This window comes from Colossoma macropomum, unplaced genomic scaffold (genome assembly GCF_904425465.1).
Source record: "Colossoma macropomum unplaced genomic scaffold, Colossoma_macropomum, whole genome shotgun sequence".
Lineage (NCBI taxonomy): Eukaryota > Metazoa > Chordata > Actinopteri > Characiformes > Serrasalmidae > Colossoma > Colossoma macropomum.
The window spans coordinates 17,793,385-17,806,211 of record NW_023494802.1 but is presented as its reverse complement, the minus strand read 5'-3'; the positions used below and the strand labels follow the sequence as shown (position 1 = coordinate 17,806,211).

The window sequence follows — 12,827 nt, the reverse complement described above, 5'->3', positions numbered from 1 at the left end:
ATTTTAGTCAGTACAGAAATATATCGCTGTTGTCGGACGAAAACCTTGTTATCTCCATTTTTGTCGTTTTTCAGTTTTTGACATAATTTGAAAATATCTATTGTCCTTTACATTGTTTGTAGATTTCATGATGAATGGACCAAAAGAAACGGCTCAAAACGACTTGGAAAAAAGTCTGGTTCCATTGACTTACATTAAAAGTAAAGTAGGTTTTTTCCTTCTCCTGTAAAGTTACCATTTCGGAGATACGAGGTTTTCGTCCGACAACAGCAATTTCATACGCATTCAGTGATGTTGAAGTCTGGACTCTGGGGTGGTGAGTCCATACTGAAAACACCAGCAGCTTCTTTGTTTGATTTACAAATGTTCTTTTTTATGCATTTCCTTTGCTCAGTAACAGCTTCTTGACAGCTACACATCATTTTAGACCCATAGCGCTGAGTTGTCTTCTCACAGTGGAAGGAGGGACAGAAACACCTGTGGATGTTTTCAGTTTTGAAGCAGCTTGATTTTCTCCTCTCTCTCAAAGATAAAAGTGCTGTTTATCTGATGGTGACAGTTTTGGTGGTCAACCAGGTTCTGCATGTAATTTTTAATTTTTTTAATTTTTTTATTTAATATATATACACACACCCTTTTATGAATGCCATTTTTAATCGTTAGGCATTAAGGCATCCTTCCATTTGCAAGTGGATTACATTATGTCTTATCTCCACAGAAATATTTCCTACAAAATTAATAACTTGTACTCAGTGGCCATTATGACTGGAAATTAATGAAATGAGATTTATATATATATATATATATATATATATATATATATAGCCATTAATATGGAATTGGTCCCCCTTTGCAGCTTTAACAGCTTCCACTCTTCTGGGAAGCTTCCTACATGATTATAGAGATTGTCTGTGGGAATTTTTGCCCATTCATCCAGAAGAGCATTTGTAAGGTCAGACACTGATCTTGGACGAAAGGGCCTGACCAAAAACGATGGGGTTGAGGTCAGAGCTCTGTGAGGGCCAGTCAAGTTCTTCCACACCAAACTCACCCACTCATGCCTTTATGGAGCTGCTTTGTGCGCTGGGGCTCAGTCATACTGGAACAGAAAAGGTCCTTCCCCTAACTGTTCCCACAAAGTTGGCAATGTACAATTGTCCAAAATGTCTTGTTCTGCTGAAGCATTAAGATTTCCCTTTGACTGGAACTAAGGGTTCTAGGCCAACCCCTGAAAAACAACCCCATAGCATTATAACTCCTCCACCACACTTGACAGCTGGCACAGTGCAGTCAGGTAGATAACATTCTCCTGGCATTCATCAAACCCAGACTCTTCCATCTGATAGAGAAGCGTAATTCATCACTCCACAGAATATGTTTGCTCCAGAGTCTAGTGGCGGCGTGCTTTTCACCTCCCCCCCTACGCTTGGCATTGTGCATGTTGATCTTAGGCTTGTGTGCAGCTGCTTGGCCATTGAAACCCATTTTGTGAAGCTTCTAACATGCAGTTTTTTTGCTGATGTTGCTTCCTGAGGCAGTCTGGAACTTTTTAGTGATGATTCAACAGATGATAGGCACCGTACACTTCAGCACTCGGCGGCCTCACTCTGAGTTTGCATGAAATACCACTTTGTGGCTGAGCTGTTGTTGCTCTTAGATGTTTCCATTTCACAATAATAGCACTTATAGTTGACCGGGGCAGATCTAGCAGGACAGACATTTCACAGACTGACTTGTGGTGAAGGTGGCATCCTATGACAGTGCCATGTTTAAAGTCACTGAGCTCATCAGTGAGGCCCATTCTGCTGCCAGTGTTTGTCTATGGAGGCTGCAGGGCTGTGTGCTTAATTTGATCCACCTGCTAGAAATGGGTGTGGCTGAAACACCTGAAGTCAATAACAAAGAGGTGTGTCCCAATACTAAATACATACATTTTATATATATATATATATATATATATATATATATATATATATATATATATATATATACAACAGGTGTTTTCAAGTTATGAAAAAAAAACTGAAAAACAACAAAAATGGAGAAAATGTGTATATATATATATATATATATATATATATATATACATATATATATGTCACTGTTGTTAGAACAAAACCTCTTTACAGGAGAGGGAAAAACCTGCTTTACTTGTAATGTAAGTAAATGGAAGTCATTTTTGGTCTTTATTTTTAGTCAATTTATCATGAAATTTGCACACAGTGTAAAGGACAAACAGGTATTTTCAACTAATGTCAAAAGTAATTTTAATAATATATATATGTACATGTGTTAACTTAATAGATCTTAACATAATGAGGTTTTATTCATCAGAACTTTTGACACTACATTGAAAGCACCTGGCAAGTAGTGCAAAATAAATAAATAAATTAATTAAATAAATACTAAATACAACGTTTAGATATGACCGCATACATAACATTCTACATTTAGACTTATATATGTTCTGAATCAGCACAGGGCTAACACGTTATCTCTGCCGAAATGGAAAAATGGAAATGGCAGTATTAAACAAAAGCCAAATTTTATAAACTTTTTCTATTTATTTATTTTTGAATTTTGATTTTTAAAGACGTTCCTGGAGTCACATGTTCTGCCTTTCAGATTCAAAGTAAATGTGAGTGTGTTAGTTCAAACGTTGGCCTAAATTTTGACCCAGTTTTTCTCCGCCCTCACTGAGAGTCACTGGGTTGTAATATGACGCTACTTTTCTTTGAGGTTTGAAAGTAGGCTTGGGTGCAGCAGGCTAGCTGGTGCACACAGGGTTTAATCCTATGGCTAATTATTTATCAGCACTCTGGAGTCCAGCTTCTTCCCTCTGTTTTAGCAGTATTTGCATATTACCGGTGCACACGTGTCCCGCAGTGTGAGAATGAACTCTTTGTGTTGTCGTGAGCATAAAGAGTTCAAGAAGCACATATCTGTAAGTATATAAGAGCTTACGATTGGAGTGACCTCTCCATCTGCACCGACCTCTAGATGTGTGTGTGTGAGTGAGTGGGTGGGTGGTGGCATGACATCGGAAGAGAGAAAGAGAGAGAGAGAGAGAGAGAGAGAGAGAGAGAGAGAGAGAGAGAGAGGAAGAGAGGGAGGGAATGATCCAAATTCTCCCTAATCATTTTTTCTCTCTTCATTTAGCAGTGGACAGATGGAGGGATGTTAAGCACAGAGAACTGTGACGCTCGAGATGAATAACTAACCCCCTATTATTCTTTCTCCACCATGATTCCCTCCATCTCTCTCTCTCTCTCTCTCTCTCTCTCTGAAGGAAGTTAGTGTTTAATCCTGGCATTTGATAAGGGCTTAGAGAATCACTGCTTATGTGTCCCCATGTGACTGACTCCCACTCTGTGTGTGTATGTGTGTGTCCATTGGTTCACTCATTTAACTTTCTCTTTTCTTTACATTATTATTACTTTATTATATTATATTATTCATAAAATGTCCAGTAAATGTCCAGTATATTCCAGTATATTATAGAATTTTTTCCAAGTAAGTTCATCATGAAATTTACACACAATGTAAAGAGCAACAAGCATCTTCAAATTATTTAAAAAACTGAAAAATGGCAAAAATGGAGATACAAGATTTTATTCCAACAGCAGTGATATACACACACATATATACATATTATATATTATACATAATATATATATATATATATATATATATATATATATATATATATATATATATAATTTTTTTTTACTGTCTGCATTATTTGACCACAGCAGCTGACCTTTTATATTGTGTCAAAAACCACAAACAGTCCAAAATTAGTTATTTATAAAATAAAATATTCTTAAAATCATCTTGTTACATTGACTTACATTAAAGGTTAAGAGTGTTTTTGTGGAGTTAACTTCTGTGGAGTTCATTTTAAATGTAAAAATTCTTGTTTTTTTATTTTTTGAAGTAGCGACTATATGACATGACATCACATGCACTACTGCCTTTAAAATGTAATCACTTATCATTTAAAAAAAATGTTGATATTTACATTCAATAAATCATACAGTGAGGAATATAGCGTGGATTAATATTTTAAACAATTCATCACAAGGCATTTCTATTCAGATGTTTTATTCGGTATTTCAGGAATTCTGTAAACAGAGACGGCTTTTAAAAATCATACACTGTAATCATCTGTATGTATAATTTTTGTCAGGTTATCTCCTGTGAGATTTGGCCTCCATAAATATGATGAATTCTCAATATTAATTTTTTTATTACTACATTCTTGATGTTAGACAGCCTTCTCAGTCTCTTTACAGGTGTGTTTATTGTCCTGGTCACATCAAACATTTCTTCATTTTAATTTACATCTTCTTAGTATCTTTTAATTATTTGAAACCTGTGATGTTGCAAGACTAACATAGAAGAACCTGTTTTGTTTTATATTGTTGAAAGCATTGATTCTAAACTTCTGAACTTTAGGCCTAAATATCTGCTAACGTCCATCACCACCACGAACACCAGCAACATCAATGACAGCAATGATGATAATAATAATTTAGGGTTGCATAATGATATCAGAATCACATCAGTATCAGCTGACACTTAAAAACAGATATTTAGATTTGACCGAATTCAAACTGATATTTGATAGCACGTTTACTGTATTACTGGAAGAGCAGACCATGTAGGCGACACTGGGTTACTGTACTAAAATATTGGCATGACATTCCTTTTACATGAAGAATAACAGATATCAGCCCATAATTCCCATATCAGTGCATACCTAATATGGGTCTTATTATAGGTTACTTTGCTTTCAGGTGCCCAGTAGAAACAACAACAACAACAACAACAACAACAACATACACCAATCAGCCATAACATTAAAACCACCTCCACTTACTATATAGGTGCACTTTGTAGTTCTTCGTTAGCCCCCTTTTACCCTGTTCTTCAGTGGTCATGACCCCCACAGGACCACCATAGATCAGGTATTATTTGGCCGGTGGATCATTCTCAGCACTGCAGTAACACTGACGTGGTGGTGGTGTGCTGGTCCGAGTGGATCAGACACAGCAGTGCTGCTGGAGTTTTTAAACACCTCAGTGTCACTGCTAGACTGAGAATAGTCCACCAACCAAAAATATCCTGTGACCACTGATGAAATACTAGAGGCTACTGTCTCTGACTTTACATCTACAATGTGGGCAACAAGGTAGAAGTGTCTAATAGAGTGGACAGTGAGTGGACACAGTGTTTAAGTGCCGAGAATGATCTCTGGGGGTCCTGACCACTGAAGAACAGGGTAACAAAGTATCAGAGAAACAGATGGACTACAGTCTGTAACTGTAGAACTACAAAGTGCACCTATATAGTAAGTGGAGCTGATAAAATGGACAATGAGCGTATTAAAGTGATTATTATTGTTGGTATTATTAAACTACATAACAGTATATTGGTATTAAACAAAGTACTCAGCATGTGGAAGCTGTGTGTCTGTGTGTGTGGGTGGGTGTGTGTGGCATGCTGAGGGGAGAGAGGAGGATGTTCGTGACTCGGCACAGATGATTGCCCTCGGCCTCAGTAGCCTGCTTAACTTCCTCTTCAGCGCTCACACTGTACGTCTCACTTCCACTGCCCGTCAGCCAGTCAGCGAGATGGAGGAACCGGCTTAAGCAGCAGCTTCTATACTCAACACCCAACTGCATTCACAGCGTGCTCGGATTACAACACTGCTGGAGATTCTAAGCTGAACCGGTAACAGCACTTTATTACCTCTTTATTACCTTCTCCTGTTCTAAGTGGAACAGCGATATAAAGAGCGGCTCAGTTCCTCGTGTTAACTTCTGAGGAACTACTTTTTAAAGTGCTGATGCCTTTTCTGTAGGCTTTACTAATATATATGTATACCTTTTTATATATAATGTCACTTGTCTATTATATTTGGACAAAAATCCCTTTTTCACACGCCAGCCAGTGTTGAATTCCTTTTTCTTTTCATATGCTGATTGTGTTACACTTGCTTGCTAGCAGACAGTTTCTTTTGCTTTTGTTCTCACAATGAAAGGTTAAAATGGGAAGTGGGATATTTACTTAGTTCATAAAGTAGGCAAACAATGCTATCAAGAAGAAGAAGAAGTCAAGTCTCTTCCAGAAGGTTTCATTTTACTTCTAGAAAGTTATGCAGAGCGATGAAACTGAAATGGCTCCATACGCTCTCCAAAGCTCTTTCCAGTTTTGTGTTCAGCCTAATCTTCCTGAAATGATGAGAGGCTTTTGATAAGGTAAGTCGCACTGAGGTGTTTTACATGCATAATGTTATATTTGCACAGTCCAGGGTGGCACTGCAGAGGGCAGGTCTGAAGGTAGTATGTCCTTTTCTCTTTCACTGTGGTTTAGATGGTTAGATTTGGCCAAGATTCTGATAACTGGGGGTTTATTTGTAATATTGGGATTAAATTTACATTTCGACGTGGCCATTCTCAGCAACTGGTGGCGGGTTGGTTTTCGACCAACAGAGGCTTTTAAAGCTTTGGTATTAGCAGGCCGCACCCAATAATAACAGCATTTCTTTTTCTGGTAGGCTTCAAGCTAGACTATTGGCTGCCATGCTAGCTCTTAACTGGGCCTTCAAACCACCTCATTTGCTGCTAATTACAGAGATGGCACGAAGCAGCGAGATGCAAATGCTCTGTTAATGTCACGCATGGTGCTGCAGGCCTCTGCCACTGCTGTCATGGCCTGCCCATTCTCGACACCAAATTGTGTTCAGATAAAAAGGTGAGAAACCAGCCCAGCTGGGCGTGAGACATCCTTTGTGACACTTCGGTCCAGTGCTGAGAGCCGGAGGTTGCTTTAGCTTGTCCTGTGCTTTATGATTGTTGTAAGAACACAACACTCAGTGGGTGAAGAGGAGGATATTGGCAAATACAAAGGCTTTTGTTGGTTATCTAGGGCTAAACTTGAAGTTCAAAGCAAGAACAACGTGACCCCACAAAGACTAAGTGGTCCATGGAAACTTAAGGTCGAAAGCCGGATAGACAAACCCGAGGTGTGAGGTCGGCAATGAAAAAAAAACATTTAATAGTGGTGCTGTAATTGGAGTAGAGCAAAAGAGGAACAGTCGAGAGCAGAATGAGGAAGCAAGCTTTTAGTTTGCCTTCATTCTGTTCCAGCACCGCCTTGGTCAGCGCTTGGTGTGAACATCTGATAACAGCACCATGCTGTCATTTGCAGCTTTCATTTTCCTACAGAGCCCAGCTTTCTTCAACAGACACCAACAACCCAAAACTGGTTAGGGTGTTCTCCTCTACTCACGTCGGTTCTTTTGGCATTTCGGTTCTTCGGTTGGTGGGGCCTTAAGAGACCAAGTTGAAACAAGGGCTATGAGGCTTGGCCACACTGTACGGTCATAATTCAAAAAGATTTGCAGTGGCTTCACAGAGTCAAAGGTAGTGTTTGCTAGGCTCCAGTGCTGTAAACAAAGAAAGAGTCTGATCTCCTTCCAGAGAAGCACTGTAAGCCAGGGCTGAGCCATTTAGTGTTTTGATGATGTAGTCACAGTAGTGTAATGTTGTCTTAACACATTTTAAGTGTGGATGTTTTTCGTATTAACACAGAGCTCATGAACAGGGAGTCTATGTTCAGCATTCAAGCCTCAAGTTAAAAAAAGGACGTGCTGGTCTTCGTAATGTTTAGAACGTGATCCATTTCATTAGCAATCGCAATATTGGTCAGGAAATTTTAAATTAGATATTTTCCCCAAATCATTCAGCCCTAAGCTCTGACTTTGTTTGTACTTCAACAATCAAGGTATAATTACATTTTTTCTCACAGTTTGTAAGTTGTGGTAAGTTGCAGGTCGTTTGTAGTATCTGGTTGAAAATTCATATGTACTTATTTTTTGTACACTAAAAAAAAAAAAAATAAGATTAGATAAAATTGAAATTTTTATGAGATAGTTTTAAGTTATGAGAGAGTTTAAAGTTAATATTGTTAAACTTATAAGACAGGGTTTAGCCGTTTTGTTGATTTCTGTTTATTAGCTCTTATTTTTCCTTCAGATGTTGTTTTCACATATTATACTCAAGTTATAGACTAAGCTTGGAATGCATTTAGCATGATTTAGTCATTCTAACCATGAATACGTTCTGTGTCTCTTTTTATGTGAGTTCGTATGGCTGTAACTGACACGTTTCAGCCAACTGGCGGCTAAGTAGTCTGTTCAAAGTCTAGCATTAGAGCTTGTATCTCTTGAAAATCTTACTAAAATCTTACTTAGAGAAGCTTCTCCTCACTTCTAAACTTTTGATCAGTACTAACAAGTCAGATCTGATCAGATGCACAACAGTAACTTTGACGTAAAAACTTGAGCAATAACTGTTAAACTGTAATCAACACAAAGTTGACGAAGTTTTGAATTGAATCCGCTTGAGGCGACAGATTTCCGCAAATGGTAAAGAGTGAAATGAGCTTAACAGGGTTAAAGCTAGAGGTGGGTGAGATGGCAAAAATTTAACGTCATGATACTTGAAGACTTTTTCACAACCACAATATTTACTTTTTCTGAGCTTTGGTAAGTTGAAACAGAAAAAAAGCCCCAGTAGAGCCACTTTTAAAAAATACTATCAAAAACTGTTTTTTTAATTCATCATTTTACACACTGCACTGCATTAAATCAATCTGAAACTGGACGAATTATGCCTTCTCTGTAATGAAACATGCAGTTTGTGATTGTTCTGTAAGCAGTGATGATGTCCACGATATGCTCAGCAAAGTGTATCATAACGAACAACACGGGTAGAACATTTCTCAACCAATCAGATTGCGTAGTCGGAGCTAACTGTGGTATAATGTGAAGTAATTTGTCATGATAACGATGAACGTCATTGTATCGCCCACCCCTACCTCCCATGTTTCCAGTTTCAATGCATCATCTACCTGGCAAGAGTAAACAGATCTGCAGCTTCCTTATTATGTATCAGAGGCTTTCCTCTGAAACACTGGCTTCACCTCAGTTAGCCTTCTGAAAACAGCACCACTGTGTGGTCTGTGATACGGGTTTTCCCTCCGTGAAGTGGCCAGTGGAAGTTCTTTTCCTGAATCAGCGCTTTGTCTTCCTGGTATTCTCGGTTGAGCATTTTAAACACAGCATTTGAATATTGTTGCGTCCAGGCAAAGTCGATGGTGCAACGGTTAATTATAAAACTCCACAGGAGCTTCTGGAGCACAACACATCTGCACTGCTGACTGTTAACTTGGTCAAACTATTCTTTATATACTGTAAACATGTCGATATACTGTTGTTCCAAGTGAGTTTGAACCAGAGGTGGGCAAAAATGTAATATAACGGCATTTCAAGAAGTTTTAACGATGCACAAAATGTCACGATCAGGCCTGTCACTGTCACGGAACCCTAGCTGGCACTTAATCGTCATGCAAATACTTGCGATTAACAACCTAACTGTCTTTGCTTGTTCACTGTATTTAACACACACTCACACAAATGTCCCAGTTACACTGGATCATGTGTAAAGTCAATCAAAGCTGCATTTCTTATTGAAAGTAAAAAATATAAGCAAAAAAGAAACGTGTTCTGCTAGCATACGTGCTAAAAACATTAAAATTAGCTACATAGCTAACGGAAAAGGGCCAAATTTCATATCATGATACTTTAAGAATGTTTTTACGTTACACATTTTTTTTCTGACATCTAATAAGTTACAACAGACACAATAAACATTTTAAAATACTACCAAAAACTATGAATTCAGTTATTCGTATTCAGCATTTTATACACAGCACTAAATCCAATTAAACATGAATAATTATGCGCACTTTGTAATTAAACATGTAGTTGGTAAGGGGTTTTTAAGTACTGACGATATCCACGACATGCTCAAAAAAGCATATTGTGATGTATCGTGATGTAATATTGTCATATTGCCCAGCTTAAATAGTTAACAAAGCTTAGATGCCCTCTAAAGCCAAGTTAGAAGTTAGAACTTTTCTTGTTTTCAAAAGACACCCAATACACGTTCTGCTAGTTGCAGCATAATATGACTGCAAAATCTAATGAAAAAGATGGAAGTCAGCTTAAGTAATTGTAATCACCTCAAATAATTGTGATTAGGTGATTATGTAATACGTGTCACAAGCCTATATATTGAAATTTAGAGGTTAGGGTTTGGAACAGCCACCTCCCAAATAGAAAGTGCCCAATAAATGAGGATTTTGTGTATATTTGGCTTATTACTATCTTGAGTAATTTATATATATATATATATATATATATATATATATATATATATATATATATATATATATATATTGCTGTTGTCGTAACAAAACCTCCAAAATGGTAACTTTACAGGAGAAGGGAAAATCCTACTTCACTTTTAATGTAAGTCAATGGAACCAGACGTTTTTCCAAATAATTTTGGGCCGTTTCATTTAGTCCATTCATCATGAAATTTACACACAATGTAAAGAACAACAGGTATTTTCAAATTATGTCAAAAACTGAAAATATATATATATATATATATATATATATATATATATGTCTTTTACATGGGGACGGGGGTGCTGGCTCTACCGTACTGTTTAAGTGAGTCGAGTGAATGGTCTGAAACATCTTTTCATCTTTTCAAGCGTCACGGCTCTCTTGCCTTTCCGGCCACAGCAACCTTATCAGCTCACGTTCTCTACCTAATCACAACTCCAGAACCAGATTATAACCTCTTAAGTCAGGAAAAAAATATGTATATGTAAAATATGTATATATATATATATATATATATATATATATAATTTTTTTTCTGACATCTGATAAATTGGAAAAGACAAAGTAGTGCCACATTTAAAACATACTATCAAAAACTATGAATATAATGATTTATATTCAGTATTTAACATACACTGCACTTAATCTATGAAGTTCTGAAAAGCATATTCTGACATATTGTGGGAATTTATCACAACACGTTGCCCAGCCCTAGTTCAAATGGCATGGTCTGTTGTACTGCATACATTCTTTATCCAATACCTGTCAGAGCTCTGCTTATTTCCCCTTTATCTCAGTTCTGGATTAGTGCAGAGGCACAGCAGTGTACAATGTGTCAACATAGAGATGCCATAAAACATGTGATCTACCAAACACAGCAGCAGAGGTTACTCATCTAAAACTCTGGCTTGTGGTCTGACTTACATGGGGGCGGGTGTACTGGCGCTACTGTACTGTGTAAAGAGTCGAATGAATGGTCTGTAACATCTTTTCATCTTTTCAAGCGTGACGGCTCTCATGCCTTTCCGGCTGCAGCAACTTCATCAGCTCACGTTCTCTTTTACCTAATCAGCGTTCAGCAGCAGGGGTCTTTCTGCTAAGACAAAGGAGCTTACCTCAGTGCAGGAGTACTGCAGTTCAGAGCCGTCTTTAACCGTGGATTAACTGTGCATTGCGGAACCAGATTATAACCTCTTAAATCAGGAAAAGAGAAAACAAACAAATTTTATAATATAGCATCACAGTCGAAAAAACAAACAAACAAACAAACAAACAAACAAAAAAGCACAATAGTGTCTTAACAGGAGAAGGTAAAAATGTAAAGAGATGTTATTCCAAGTAATTTTTGAGCAGTTTTATAGGTCTGTTGATCACAAAATGTTCACATAATGTAAAGGGGTGGGCGATATGGCCAAGGATCATATCACGATTTTTTACTATGGACGATATGTATCATATCACGTTTTTTACTATGGACGATATGCCATGATATTTATTTTTTCTGATATCTGATAAGTTAAAACAGACAAAGGAAGCCTACATTTTAAAAATACTATCAAAAACTATGAATTCAACTATTATTATATTATATTATTATGATATTTGTATTCCCCATTTTATCATCTTTTCAAAAAGTCAACATCTTTTTAATCAAGCATGCAGACAGGAGGTATGCTCAGAAGAAAATATTGTGATGTATTATGATGTATTTCACCACAAAAATGATAAATATTTTCATATTGCCCAGCTCTACCTGCCATGTTTAAATAATTTGTTAATTTATAAAAATTGGGGGTTTTTTGGACATCAACAATAGCTCTATCATATCTCCACACTGTTAGAAATAAAGGTTCCGTTCAGGTACATTTTTCATTTATCAAGGTACAAACAATGTAATTGTTCCCTCAAAGCTCCAACAGTGGTTTTAAGGTCTGATTGTGAACCTTAAATAAGTTTTTCCAGGTGAAAAGTTCGTATTTGTACCTTTTCATAACCGAATGTTTTAAAACAGAACAGTAAAATAAAAGCCTGGAGACGAGACGGGGTGTGTGGAGTCAGTACAGCTTAGAACATATCATTTCAGTGGATTATGGTTCAGTTATGTTCCCTGACTAAAGGCACTGAGATGGAGCCTTGAGGGTTCCACCCCAGTGACAGTTTAGTACCTTTTTTTCTGAGAGTGCATGAATCGTTTTGTCTGCACCATCATGTCTAAAGTATGTGACCGAAGTAAAGTCCTACCAAGACGATACATTTCCCTTCTGGTGTTGTGAGAAGTGTAATTAGAGAAATGAAAGAGGCCTTTGTTGCTGCTTGCTTTCATTTACCATTAACCATCAGAGAACGTGACCCCTTCAGAAGGGTTCATGATGCAGTGCTTATGCACTGTTGTTTAACTCTGTAAACTCTGCGAGGAGCTGCATGGTGTCACCACTCCAGTAGTTTCCACCCCACACTGTCAGAAATAAAGGTTCTGTGCAGGTACATTTTTGTTCATCATGGTACCACCAATGTAAATGTGCCATTAAAGGTACAACAGTGGTTTTAAGGTCCAGTTGTACAC

General features: G+C 37.4%; 1 protein-coding gene across 2 annotated transcripts in view; it reads left to right on the top strand.

Moving 5' to 3' along the window:
- Nucleotides 1-5,559: 5,559 nt before the first annotated feature.
- Nucleotides 5,560-12,827, top strand: part of hck (HCK proto-oncogene, Src family tyrosine kinase) — a 44,237-nt gene continuing 36,969 nt past the window's right edge. The window contains exon 1 of one of the 2 annotated variants that reach the window (XM_036591637.1): nt 5,560-5,736. The gene's annotated coding sequence lies outside the window, so the exon portion shown is untranslated. Of the gene's footprint in view, nt 5,737-6,082; nt 6,264-12,827 lie in introns of those variants that run through there. The other variant, XM_036591638.1, reaches the window with a different exon arrangement.